Raw genomic sequence first — 11,546 nt, forward strand, 5'->3', positions numbered from 1 at the left:
AATTTGATTCCTGCTTTCATGTAGATTACATTTTTGCCTAAAGGCAGAGATTATGTTTCTAAACACATAGTTATTTACATAAATGAATAAATAGCAAAAGTACTTACATTGTATTTGCATATGTTGGAACAATCCTGTGAGCTAGTCCATGTTCCAACACTTAAGACGCATCCCTTTACCAAGTGGTTATAAGGCTTGGCAACATCATCTGATTCTCAGTCAGCAAGAATCCAACAAAACCTGCATGATTGCTGTTCTTTGTTGTTATGCTGATATCCGCATTAGCAGTGGCAGTTCTGCATTCTTATCCTTTAGTATCCAAAGTATTTTGGAAACCACTGCTCAGATGACCACTCAGTTGTCCATGGTGACCCTAACTTGTATCTAAGTCAATCCTTTTCTCTTCCGTGCCAGCTGTTAGGCTATAGAAAAGGAGGCACAAAAATTTATGGACTTCACACCTACATAGCATATTTCTACTGAGGAATTCAAGGTACTCTGGATTTTTTATTACTTTTAACTTAAAATAATCCTGAACTTTAAGATGGAAGAGGTAGTTTTCTTGCCTACTAAATGGAGAAGCCTGAGCACAGGATACCTTATCTCATGCTATAGCTCTATTCCTGAAAAATGGCACCAAACCAAGCAAGCAGGTGACAGTGATGATATAGCTTACGAAGTAAAGAAATCCTGGAGTGGAAATACTGTTAAAACATACCATTTCTCCATTTATTTTTTAATTAGAAATTCAGCTTTATGTACATTTGGCCTAAGGAAATATGGCCTGCCTAAACTACATTCTTTGGACTAGAATTGTTAGTAGAAGCTTAGGTCTGAGGTTCCTTATTGAGATGTCAATGGCAAATGACCTTTCATTTATCTATAAAAAAACTAAAGCTTCTCAGTCTGGCCAAGAAGATTTTCCAAAACCGGGGCATCATCTATATTTACAATCTTATTTTTTGAGTATTGACTTTTTTATATAAATAAATGTATAAAATACGTATACCATTAGTTCTGCAGGTCTCCATTCAGCAGGTTGGCAAGTAGTATTGAAAAGCTGTGGGCTCAGCGCTACTCTTAATCTCTCCATCAATAAGTACCAAGTTTGGCAGGTGTATAAGAAACATTATTCTTCTGGAATAGGAATTATTCTGTTCTTCTGAGCCTTAAGTGCCTGGTGTGGGTCCCTCGGTGCCCGGATGTTCACAGACATCTGTTTCTTCATGCCCCTTGAGAATTTGCCCTGCATTTTCTTGTTGCACTGGAGCCAATTACAACCCATCCTTTATCAGCCAATGTCTTCTCCCTGGTCTTTGGATCTTGCTCCTTCTATTTGTGATTTGCCCTGATAATCTTTCTCAATTTTGTGCCTCAAAATTCATCCTAGCAACATATAGCTTCTTGTTTATACATTTTTCTTGTCTTTAGAACTTTGCTCACATTGCACTTTTGCCTGGAATGTCTTAGCCAATCAAACTTCCGCATCTTGGAAGATCCAAGTCAGATGTCAATTCGTCCAGGATCACTTCCTCAGTCCATAGACTTGGTAAATTTTCTTTTATTCTTCCACAGTAAACCAAATTGCAATTTACTGTTTTTCATTATGTAAATCAGTTTTACTTAATAATTTTCAGCATGGGAAACTCTTATAAAAAGGATCCAAGCACAGGACACAGGGCTACATCAAACAGCATTCTTTAGAACTTCCACCCTTCTTTGTGACACCCCCAAGCTCCCTGGTGAACTCTGTTTCCAAGTACTCCTGCAAAGCACAGCACAAGCTCAGTTCATGTTCTCAACCCACTGGCTTCAGTTCACATGACCACACTTGCAGCGCAGTAACAGAAAAGAACACACACCATACAGCATTCATAGTGGTTGACAAAGGGGTAAGGGGAATGCAAGCATCCTTTTACTTAACACATTCAATTAATGGGGCTTATCTAAAAACAAAACTCAGGTACAGTCTTCCAACAGATGTGGATGTCCTTCAAATACAAAAAACGGTTGTACATTATTTGCTGTCTTTTCTGTCTGCATGCTCTCTCACCAAAGCCACAGGATTGAGAGACACATCTTGCCAAGTTGAAAAATATCCATTATGCACCACCAAGTCTCTGCACGGGCTTTTTCCTGTTCTTGCTCATACTTGTCTTTCATGCCTTGTCACCACCATCAATCCCACATAAAATTTCAAAAGTTCAAACAGCCTACTGGTTCCATATCACAGGCCTGTGTTCATAGGATTGGTACAACTCCATGAAATAAAGAGTGGCAGATAAAAACGGGACACCCGCTGTCAAAAATGTAGCTTCTGTAGCATGCTGACGAATCCTTGAATGAGAAAGCATGTAGACAGAAATATTCCTATGGCAGACTATTCACAGCTCTACTTTCAATGAAGTGCTTCTTCCATAAACATTTGAAATGAGATGAACTGCAGAGATTAAATGAAGGCTTCATATTTCATTTTTGCATATGAAGGGAAGCAAGTGTTAAAAAACAAAGTCAAAATAAAAGAACTAAACACTATGATGCCATGATCTCCAAAAAAAGGAGATTTGTCCTAAGGAAAAAATGCATCTGGTGGGGTTCAAATTAAGTCAAGGAGAAAAGATAGGGTGCCTGGGCGGCTCAGTTGGTTAAGCATCTGACTCTTGATTTTGGCTCAGGTCATGGCTCAGGTCTTGAGCTCAGTATCACGAGACTGAGCTCCCCATCAGCTCTGTGCTCAGGTGGGAGTCCGCTTGAGATTCCCGCTTTCCCTCTCCCTCTGCCCCTCCCCCTGCTTGCACACATGCTTGCACACGCATTCTCTCTCTCTCTCTCTCTCTCAAATAAATAAAGAAAGAAAGAAACAAACACAATCTTTAAAAAAAAAAAAAGACCAAGAGAAAAGAATGTAGTTTTAACCAATGTTTTCCATATTACAGGAGAAACCTTTTGATATCAGTTGTAGTGTGTTGGTTTTTACCTATCAGGCAAACAGCAGTTCACTTTTAAACACTCAATATTTCTACCCTCTATGTAACAAGACTTATAGAATTCCTTTAGTTTTTCCTTTTTCTAAGGAGAAAGGTCAAAAATACTCCTGAATGTATGCTACACCGAACAAACCGATTTTGAAAATTCTTTGTACATATGCATTTTACAATATACTTACCACGTGTTTAGAACAATTTGAATTCCCAGCAGTCTATACCAACTCCACTGCCTGCATTCCCCAGCCAGAAGATTTAGGATACACACTTGAGCCAAAGCCTCTATGAAAACCACTGCCTGATCTTGCATTTGATGCGGATCCCCAACCCATTGCTGCACCTGAGTTAGAATGGCTGTAGGAACTATTTCCAGAACCAAAGGCCCGATTTGGCTCTCTCTGCATGTTGCCTTGGATTTGGTTATTACCGCATGGCCCTGGCTGGCTCTGCTGACTGGCTAACATGCCCATGAAGCCCCAGCTGTTGTGCAGTGCTGCATGGGCTGCAGCCGGATTTACGCTAAAAGCCCCGAAGTTCACCCCTCCCTGACATTACTACTTTGATTGTTTCCCAAGCCAGCTCCACCCCTTCTACTATGAAATCCACCTTGATTCCCAAAGCCTCCTGGATTACCACCAAATCTTCCACTTCTGTCTGTTATTATCGTGCTTAGGCTCAGCATTTGATATATGAATGCCGATTCCTTTAAGGGTCAGGTCCTCTCCACCAAGACACTGGGCAACTCGATCATCTGCAAATGTAACAAAGGCAGAGGACCTGAATGGTTTGGGAATAAAGACATCGACCACCTCCCTGTCCTGGCAATTGCCTGTTTTTTTTTTTTTGTTGTTGTTTTGTTTTTTTTAGGTTAACACTTTTACATTTATTTCAACTTTAATAGAAATAGATTTATGGAAATATAAATAATTCTAATCCTTATCTTAATGTAAAGCAAATAGGATACAATTTTTGAAGTGTTATTTTAAACCCATTACCATAAGATTTTTGCTCATTAATTACATTTCATACCAAAGGGGGACGGGTGCTGAAAGGAGGGAGGTAGTAATAAGAGGGAAGGATTACAAAGGAGGGAACACCAAAAAAGTCTGGCAGTGACAGTTATTGTTCACTACCTTGATTGCAGTGATGGTTTCACAGAAGTCAAAACTTACCAAATTATATGCTTTAAATGTGGTTTATATCAATTTAAACTTTAATAAAGTGCATTGTAAAAAATAACCTGCTGCAGAGAAGCTGAGTATGAAGCAGTGCAAAGTACTATTTTTTTAAGACATCCAGGCCTATTTCTGAGTTCAACAAATCTACACTAGATGTGCAATTTAACTAGTTTCTGTACTTTATAAGCTCCCTTTCAACCCATATGGCCCAACTCTTTACCAGCTACTCATTAGAGAGCAATTTTGCTAAGCTTTAATGGTTCTATTGAAATACATTTGTATGGGTCCCCCCACTCAGTAACCAAACTTGTTGATGCTATCATTTAATAAGTAACTCATTGGCAGTCATGTCCTCGGTACTACGACACGCAACAAACATCCTCCTGCTTCTTAAGGGCTCATTTGGACTTTGCTTAGAATTAGGAAGTTTACAGTGACACCATTGTCCATCTATCATATGTTGCTGTGATGTTACTTTCACCTGAGTTTATATTCCATAAAATGAACAGAGCCAAACTGCCTTGAACAACTAGTTTTAGTATATTTCTTGATCTGATCCACAAGGACATCTCCAAAGGTATTAAAATATTCTTTGCTGGTCTCTGTGGTCTGCATTCATTTATTTCTAGATAACTTTCCCATCTTCATAGACCCATTGTTGAATGCCCAGCAGGCCCTGAAGTCAGAGACACGCAAATAGTAAGATAAACCTCCAAATGCTAGAGATGTACCCACTTTTATATTGTGTCTTCCTGGAATGCTCTCCACTGACTTCTCTATTTAATTAAACCTTACAAATTCAAATTTTATTTCAGGTTCTGTTTTCTTTGTGAAGTTTTTTTAACCACCTACTCTTATAGTAATCCCTTTTCCTTTGCATTCTTCTTAGTTTATAGACTCCCAAACTGGCTCTTCTCTTTCTTTTGTGTTGTCAGTTTTTTTCTACATACCTATGCTGTCTTCTCAGTAGGATTGTCAGCTTCCCCAGAGTGGGTGTTTTAACTTGGAAATGCCTAGGACAGCCTGGGTGGCTCAGTGGTTTAGCACTGCCTTCGGCGCAGGGCACAATCCTGGAGACCTGGGATTGAGTCCCACGTTGGGCTCCCTACATGGAGCCGGCTTATCCCTCTGCCTGTGTACCTGCCTCTCTCTCTCTCAATCTCTCTCTCTCTCTCTGTCTCTCATGAATAAATAAATAAAATCTTTAAAAAAAACCCTTGGGAATACCTAAATTCAGAAAATGTGGGGACCTCAGTGACATGGACCACAAGAGGGCAGAGGGTGGGAATGGCAGAATGAGGTCAGAGATGGAGGGGAAGAAGTTGATCTGTCTGTAGAGGGCTCTCAGGGGCTTTGGGGGGGCTGGCCAGTGCTCTAGGTCCAAGCCACATGGGGAGATCAGAGGTGGTTCATGCCAATGCTGGGATCAAAGAGTCCAATCTGCTGTGTGGAGTGGGATGATGTGAGGGGACTCTGGGCAGTAGGATTGTATTGTGGCCCTGGTTAAAAAGCTCTCCTAAAAAGGAAGCCAACCAGGCTGTAGGAACAGGGAAGACTCTGGTAAAATCTGGATAGAGTGCCAAGAAAGGGCCCCTGAACAGTAGGAAATGGATTTGGGCTAGCAGGTTGAGGCAGGTGAGGTAAGGGGAGGAGGAGGAGGAGAAAGAGAGAGAAAAGGAGGAGAGGAGATAGGAAAGGGAAATGAGGAGAAGGTAGAGAGGCTAGCAGCGAGAGAGAAGAGAAGGGAGAAATAGTCAAAGAGAAGAGAAGAAAAAGAGAAAAGGAGGCAAATGGAAGTAAAAGAGAGGAAAGAAGGAAGAAGATAAAAAAGATTAGAAGGGGAAATGCAAAGGGGGGGGAAGAAGGGGAAAAGCAAAGAGGGGAGAAGGAAATGGGAGGGCTTATCCTTGCACAACAACTGCCTAAACAAAGTCCCACCCAACAGTCATGCTAGGAGAGTGGGTCAAATTGCACTATATCTCTTTAGAATCACTATCAACATTTACCTCCCACATAGAGACTTTGACATCTGCCATTTTTGGAGACTGTGAATAAAAACATTTTAAGAAAATTTGACTGCATTTAATTTACATTCTATATGCATTCTACATTATGTGTACATTACATTAAGTGTCCATTTCATATATTATTAAACATGTATTTTTCATTGGACAAAAATGTGGTGTGCTCGCTATACAAATGCAGTTTTGAAACTGATTTTCTAACTCACCCACTATATCAGCCACTTCTAGCTTAACCATGTTGTGACTAATAAGCCAAAACTCCTGTGTGCAGTCCTAGGTTTGCCTCAGTTCCAGCCATAGCCAGCTTATAGGTCGGAGGCTGTGGATGCATTCCTGGGGCTCTTTAGAACTGGCTTATCTCTGATCAGTGTCCAGATGGTTGAGAAAAAGGTGACCATGATGCAGTATAACATTCAAGTAAGGACAGCCTCAAAAGTCAATAATTCCCAGCACCCTGATATGTTAGATATGAAATAGATCAACACAAATAAAATAATACTTGTGTGTACCGTGAGGCTGCCAGGATGGTGAGACAAGCACGATACTATCTACTGTTACTTTTGTTTGTATTATTATTGGTTTAGTGCTTATATTTTAACACGTAGTATCTTGTGTGATCCTCACATATGTTCACAAGGCTGACAGAGCAGGTGTTATAACCTTGCTGGACTACCGAGGAAGCGGAGTTTGGCTAAGGTGATATGAACATACACAGGGAGCCCCAGAAGTCTTCAGTTGCCTAGTTGAGTGCTGTTTGTACTCTCATGAATGGCTTGGCCAAAGAAAAAATGATTATTTCTATATCTTTTCTGAATGGCCACAAAATAATATGTGGTATATCCTATCAACCCCCCAGTAAATGATTGTGCAGCTGTACACTGTTTGATATGCGTTAACAATTTTAGTTTCAGTCATGGTTTATTTCTGTGCTGTTTCTCCATTATCTTGCAAAATCAGGAAAATAATACTCAAAATTTTAAGGCTAAGGGGCCACTGGGAACAGGGTTCAAAATAAAACTGGCTTCAAAACCCCTCTAAGTTTTATGAGTGTGTGTAAAACCAACATTTGATGGTGGCTGTGTGTGGTTTTGAAGTTCTTTCTTGTTGAAGTGAAAAGACAAAGTGGTAAATCCAGCAGGAGAATCAGGACTGCCAATTTCTGGCTTGCTCTGTGCCTCTTAACAGGTTGTTAAATATCCATACCTTGTTATCTCCTAAATGCAAACTGGGGCAAACACCAAGGCAGGAGCGACATGGAGCATTATGAAAACCAGCTATCATTTATATAACATATATTGAAACAATTTGTGCAGGAACAACTTTCCCACATACATGTCAGAATGTTGGATGGATTAATGAGTTCACAGTTCAGATCCCCTCAGGGGGATACCATCAAAGGCACTGATCTGGGGTGTTGTACACAAATTTATATTCACTGGCTGCTTTCGGGTCTTGTGATTTTACTAGGGGGCATTCTATGAGCATAGCTACTGTCTCTGATGGGCACTTATTAATTCTCCTGTGGCCTCCAAGGGATTGTTAAAGAAAATCTTGAGAAATTACTTTGGATTCAACTCAGACAAAAGGTTTTCTTAGAAAAGGCAAGCACTGGGTGTGACTTGATGAGGCCTTTACTGAGGTGTCTCTTGAATATTTTAAATGTGTGAAACCTGAGGGAATTAAGAAATTTAAGTCTAAAGGGACTGTATTTCTTTCCTATCCACATATTTCTTCATCAACTTGGCCATGATGCTAAACACCCTTAAATAAAGATTTTATACAAATCCATTGAGAAACAGAGTAGTCTCTTGACCTTCTACAATTTTAAAGATCCTCAGACTAATTATTTTAGGGTAAAATTTGCTCAGAGACTGATTCATATTTCAAATTTATGGTGCTCTTCTCTATTGATTTTCACTCCCTAGGTGATCTCATCTAGTATCATGGCTTTAAATACCATCTATGGTCCGACACTCTCATGTTTATTTCTCTGGCTTAGACCTTTCCTCTTAGGTCCAGATTATATATCCTCTTGCCTGCTGCGCACCTCCACTTTTTGTTTAAAACCTTCTCAAGCCTAACGTGTCCACAGTAGAATTCTTGTTTCCCCCCCACCCTACCTGTTATTTCCCAAGGCTTCTCCAGCTCCAAATGGCAACTTCATTCTTAAATTACTCAGTCCAAACACTTGGGGGTTATTCTTTATTCCTTCCTATCTCACAGCCCATATTCAGCTTCTCAGCAATTCCTATCAGATCAACTTTTCAAAATGTATCTGGAATCTGATCACTTCATGCTACTCTCCATTGCTGGCTGGTCTGAATCCCTGTCATCTTTCATCTGAGTTATAACAATATTCTAACTGGTCTCCATGTCTGTTAACATTGTAGAGTTTCTTGTGTGATCCTTTTAAAAAGTAAATCAGATTATGTCACCCTTTTGCTCAAACCTTCTGGAATCTTCCCAACATTTGGACAGTTAAAAAAAAAAAAAAAGCCTTTCAAATGACCTACAAATTCTGCAGTACCTACAGCCTCTCATCTCTCTGTTCTCACTTCTTAGCAGTCTTTCTCATATTCTGTTCCAGGTACTAGCCTACTTGCTCTTCCTTCATAATGCCAGTCATGCTTTAGTCTTGGATTCTCCATATGTTTTGTTTCTCTTCCCTGGAATGCTCATTCACTAGATCCTCTTGAGGTGGCTTTCATACTTGTCTGTCAACATTCAGCTTCTGAGCATTGGCTTCCTCCCTTCATTGCCATCTTTGGATTATGGATGATAAAACACTTGGAATAATGCACTGTTACTTGTGGTTCCCCCTATATCTCATCTTAGCAAATTGTCCTTTTGTGATGAGTCTCCTTCAATTTTCCTAATCTGAATATGGCATCCTGCTATGACCCTGAGTGACACAATAATTAGTATTATATTTAGCATTCACTGGTACTGTAAGTGGCTCTAGGGAATAGGCCTACAAAATGGGATTCTGACAATGAGTTTCTCCTGAATTCAAAGAGCACAGGGATAGTCATCTTGCCAGGAGAAGGTGGGATACTGGCACTTCATGGAATGAAGAGGCATTATTACTACCCAGATTATCACTGACAGTATAAAAGACATGCAGATGGGAGCATGGCAGCGAGAGATCACTGTGGCAGCAATAGGGATTAAAAAGATTGAGTGAACTGGCTTCTTGTCTCCCTCCATTGCTTACTTAGGGGGAAAATTAGAGATATGAACTTATATAACACATGTGGAGAACCAGATGGCCTTTATGGAAGATTTGAAGGAATTCCTCATCTCCTACTGTTGCAGGATATATTTGGCTAAGGCATAAGCCCAAAATGTAGTTGTCAGGGGTGAGGGATTGCAGACTTAAATATTCAGGTCTGTCATGTTTCTCTTCTAAGGCAACTGGTAGAAAAGGATTTGTACCCTGAAGCAGGGGGTTGGGACATTTGAGCAGACACTAGGCTGAGAACTTTGACTCTCAAAAATCTCCCAAAATTTTCTTGCCTAGGGAGGTAGTTTCTGCCTCATTCCCTTCCTCTAAGTAATCCTCTTCTGCATAAAAGTTTCGCAGTGATTGGACCTAAAGTGGTTGTCTCATAACCTGACATTAATTTTGCTCACGACCCAACCTCACACTTGTCATTCTTTCTAGACCTAAAATGAGAGTTATTCTACAACATAGCACAGTTTGAGAAGCTCAAGACCTGCATTTGTGAAGAAAGTGCGTATAGAAAGGATCAAAGAATTGACTGATCTCTATCCGTAGATGACTGCAGAAGCTGTGTGGGAATGCATTCTAAAGGTTCCAGAGCAGAAAAGATCAAGTAGAAATTTCTGAAACTGCCTCCAACCCTACCTGCTCTTCTTCCCATAACACCAAAAGCAATATTCAATTCCTAGAGATATTATAGTGTCACTATCAACATTTTGAGGAACAAAATGGTTATGGTTGCCACATATCACTTAACATTAGCCTATTTGGCTGATACAATAGCCAGATGTATTATGGAGAGTAACAGCAGACTATAGCAGACTTGATCATGCAGTGATTATATTTTCAGCTGTGCTATCATTCTATCTTAATCAGCGAGGAAAATCAGGAACAATTTGCATTTACATGGCAGAGACTGCAGCCTACTTTCACTATTTTGTTCATAGGCTATGTCAACTCTTTTATTCTATGTTGTAATCTAGATGGACCTTCATCATCTTGTTATTACACTGAACATCTATCTCATTTGTCTACTACACAATGATTACATTGGTAACTGGGTCTGGTACGTGGGAAGTATTAAGCACTCAAGATATCTTAATAAGGCATGTACATTCTAAAGGTTAGGAATAAAAACTACAGTATTTTAGGGTCTTCAGTAGGACTGAGCATAATGTCATCTCTTTTCTGAAATGAGGAACAAGCTGCTACACTTTACACAATGCTCACCACTTCATAAATGGAACCCATCGGGCAGCCCGGGTGGCTCAGCGGTTTAGCGTTGCCTTCAACCCAAGACGTGATCCTGGGCACCCGGGATCACGTCCTGTGTCAGGCTTCCTGCATGGAGCCTGTTTCTCCCTCTGCCTGTGTCTCTGCTTCTCTCTCTCTCTCTCTCTCTCTCTCTGTGTGTGTGTGTGTGTGTGTCTTTTGTGAATAAATAAATAAAATATTTAAAAAAATGGGATCCATCTAAAGCTGTTCAGGATTTTGCTGGCAATGCATGTATTTGGGGGTAATCCTCTCATTCCATTTATTGGCAATTCAGAAGGTTACAATTTTTGAGTGGGACCGGTAGTAATAATGGACTCTGTAGTAGTTCTAGGTTGCAATGCAATTTGCTCTGCTATCTGAGCCTAATAATATGGGACACTATAAATAAAGGAAGCATTTGTGGCAGACAAGATGCTCTTTGAGCCTCTGGCAAATTCAGTAGGAAAATCACAACACAGGGATCTGGAAAGAGGCCATGTCCTTCTTTACTGACAACTATTTTCCATTTGAAAAACAGCTCCTGGCTTGCTAGCAGGTTTTGATAGATAGCACTTGATCATGGGAAATAAAATGACTATGCAATCTGAACTTCCCACTATATGTATAGGTATATTTGACCTACAGAATTTAAAGTTGAACATAAATGATAAAATTGAAATAGTATGTACATATCTGGTCTTGAGCATATTCATCAGCTTTAGGGGCTGGTGGCTGAATTCATATCGTATCTGCTTCTATTGCTTTGTCATCTTTTCCTCATCCACAACTGTGACTGCATGGAGAGTTCAAAATGCCTACTTAATTGTGGAGGCAAACCATGGGCCTGATTTATAGGTAGATCTCCATGCTCTGCTGGCGCCAG

The 11,546-nt window shown here is 40.1% G+C and overlaps 1 pseudogene; it reads right to left on the reverse strand.

Annotated features, from left to right (window-relative positions):
• Positions 1-3,199: 3,199 nt before the first annotated feature.
• LOC121492687 lies at positions 3,200-4,777 on the reverse strand (annotated as a pseudogene).
• Positions 4,778-11,546: the final 6,769 nt, after the last annotated feature.

This window comes from Vulpes lagopus, chromosome 6 (assembly GCF_018345385.1).
Source record: "Vulpes lagopus strain Blue_001 chromosome 6, ASM1834538v1, whole genome shotgun sequence".
NCBI lineage: Eukaryota > Metazoa > Chordata > Mammalia > Carnivora > Canidae > Vulpes > Vulpes lagopus.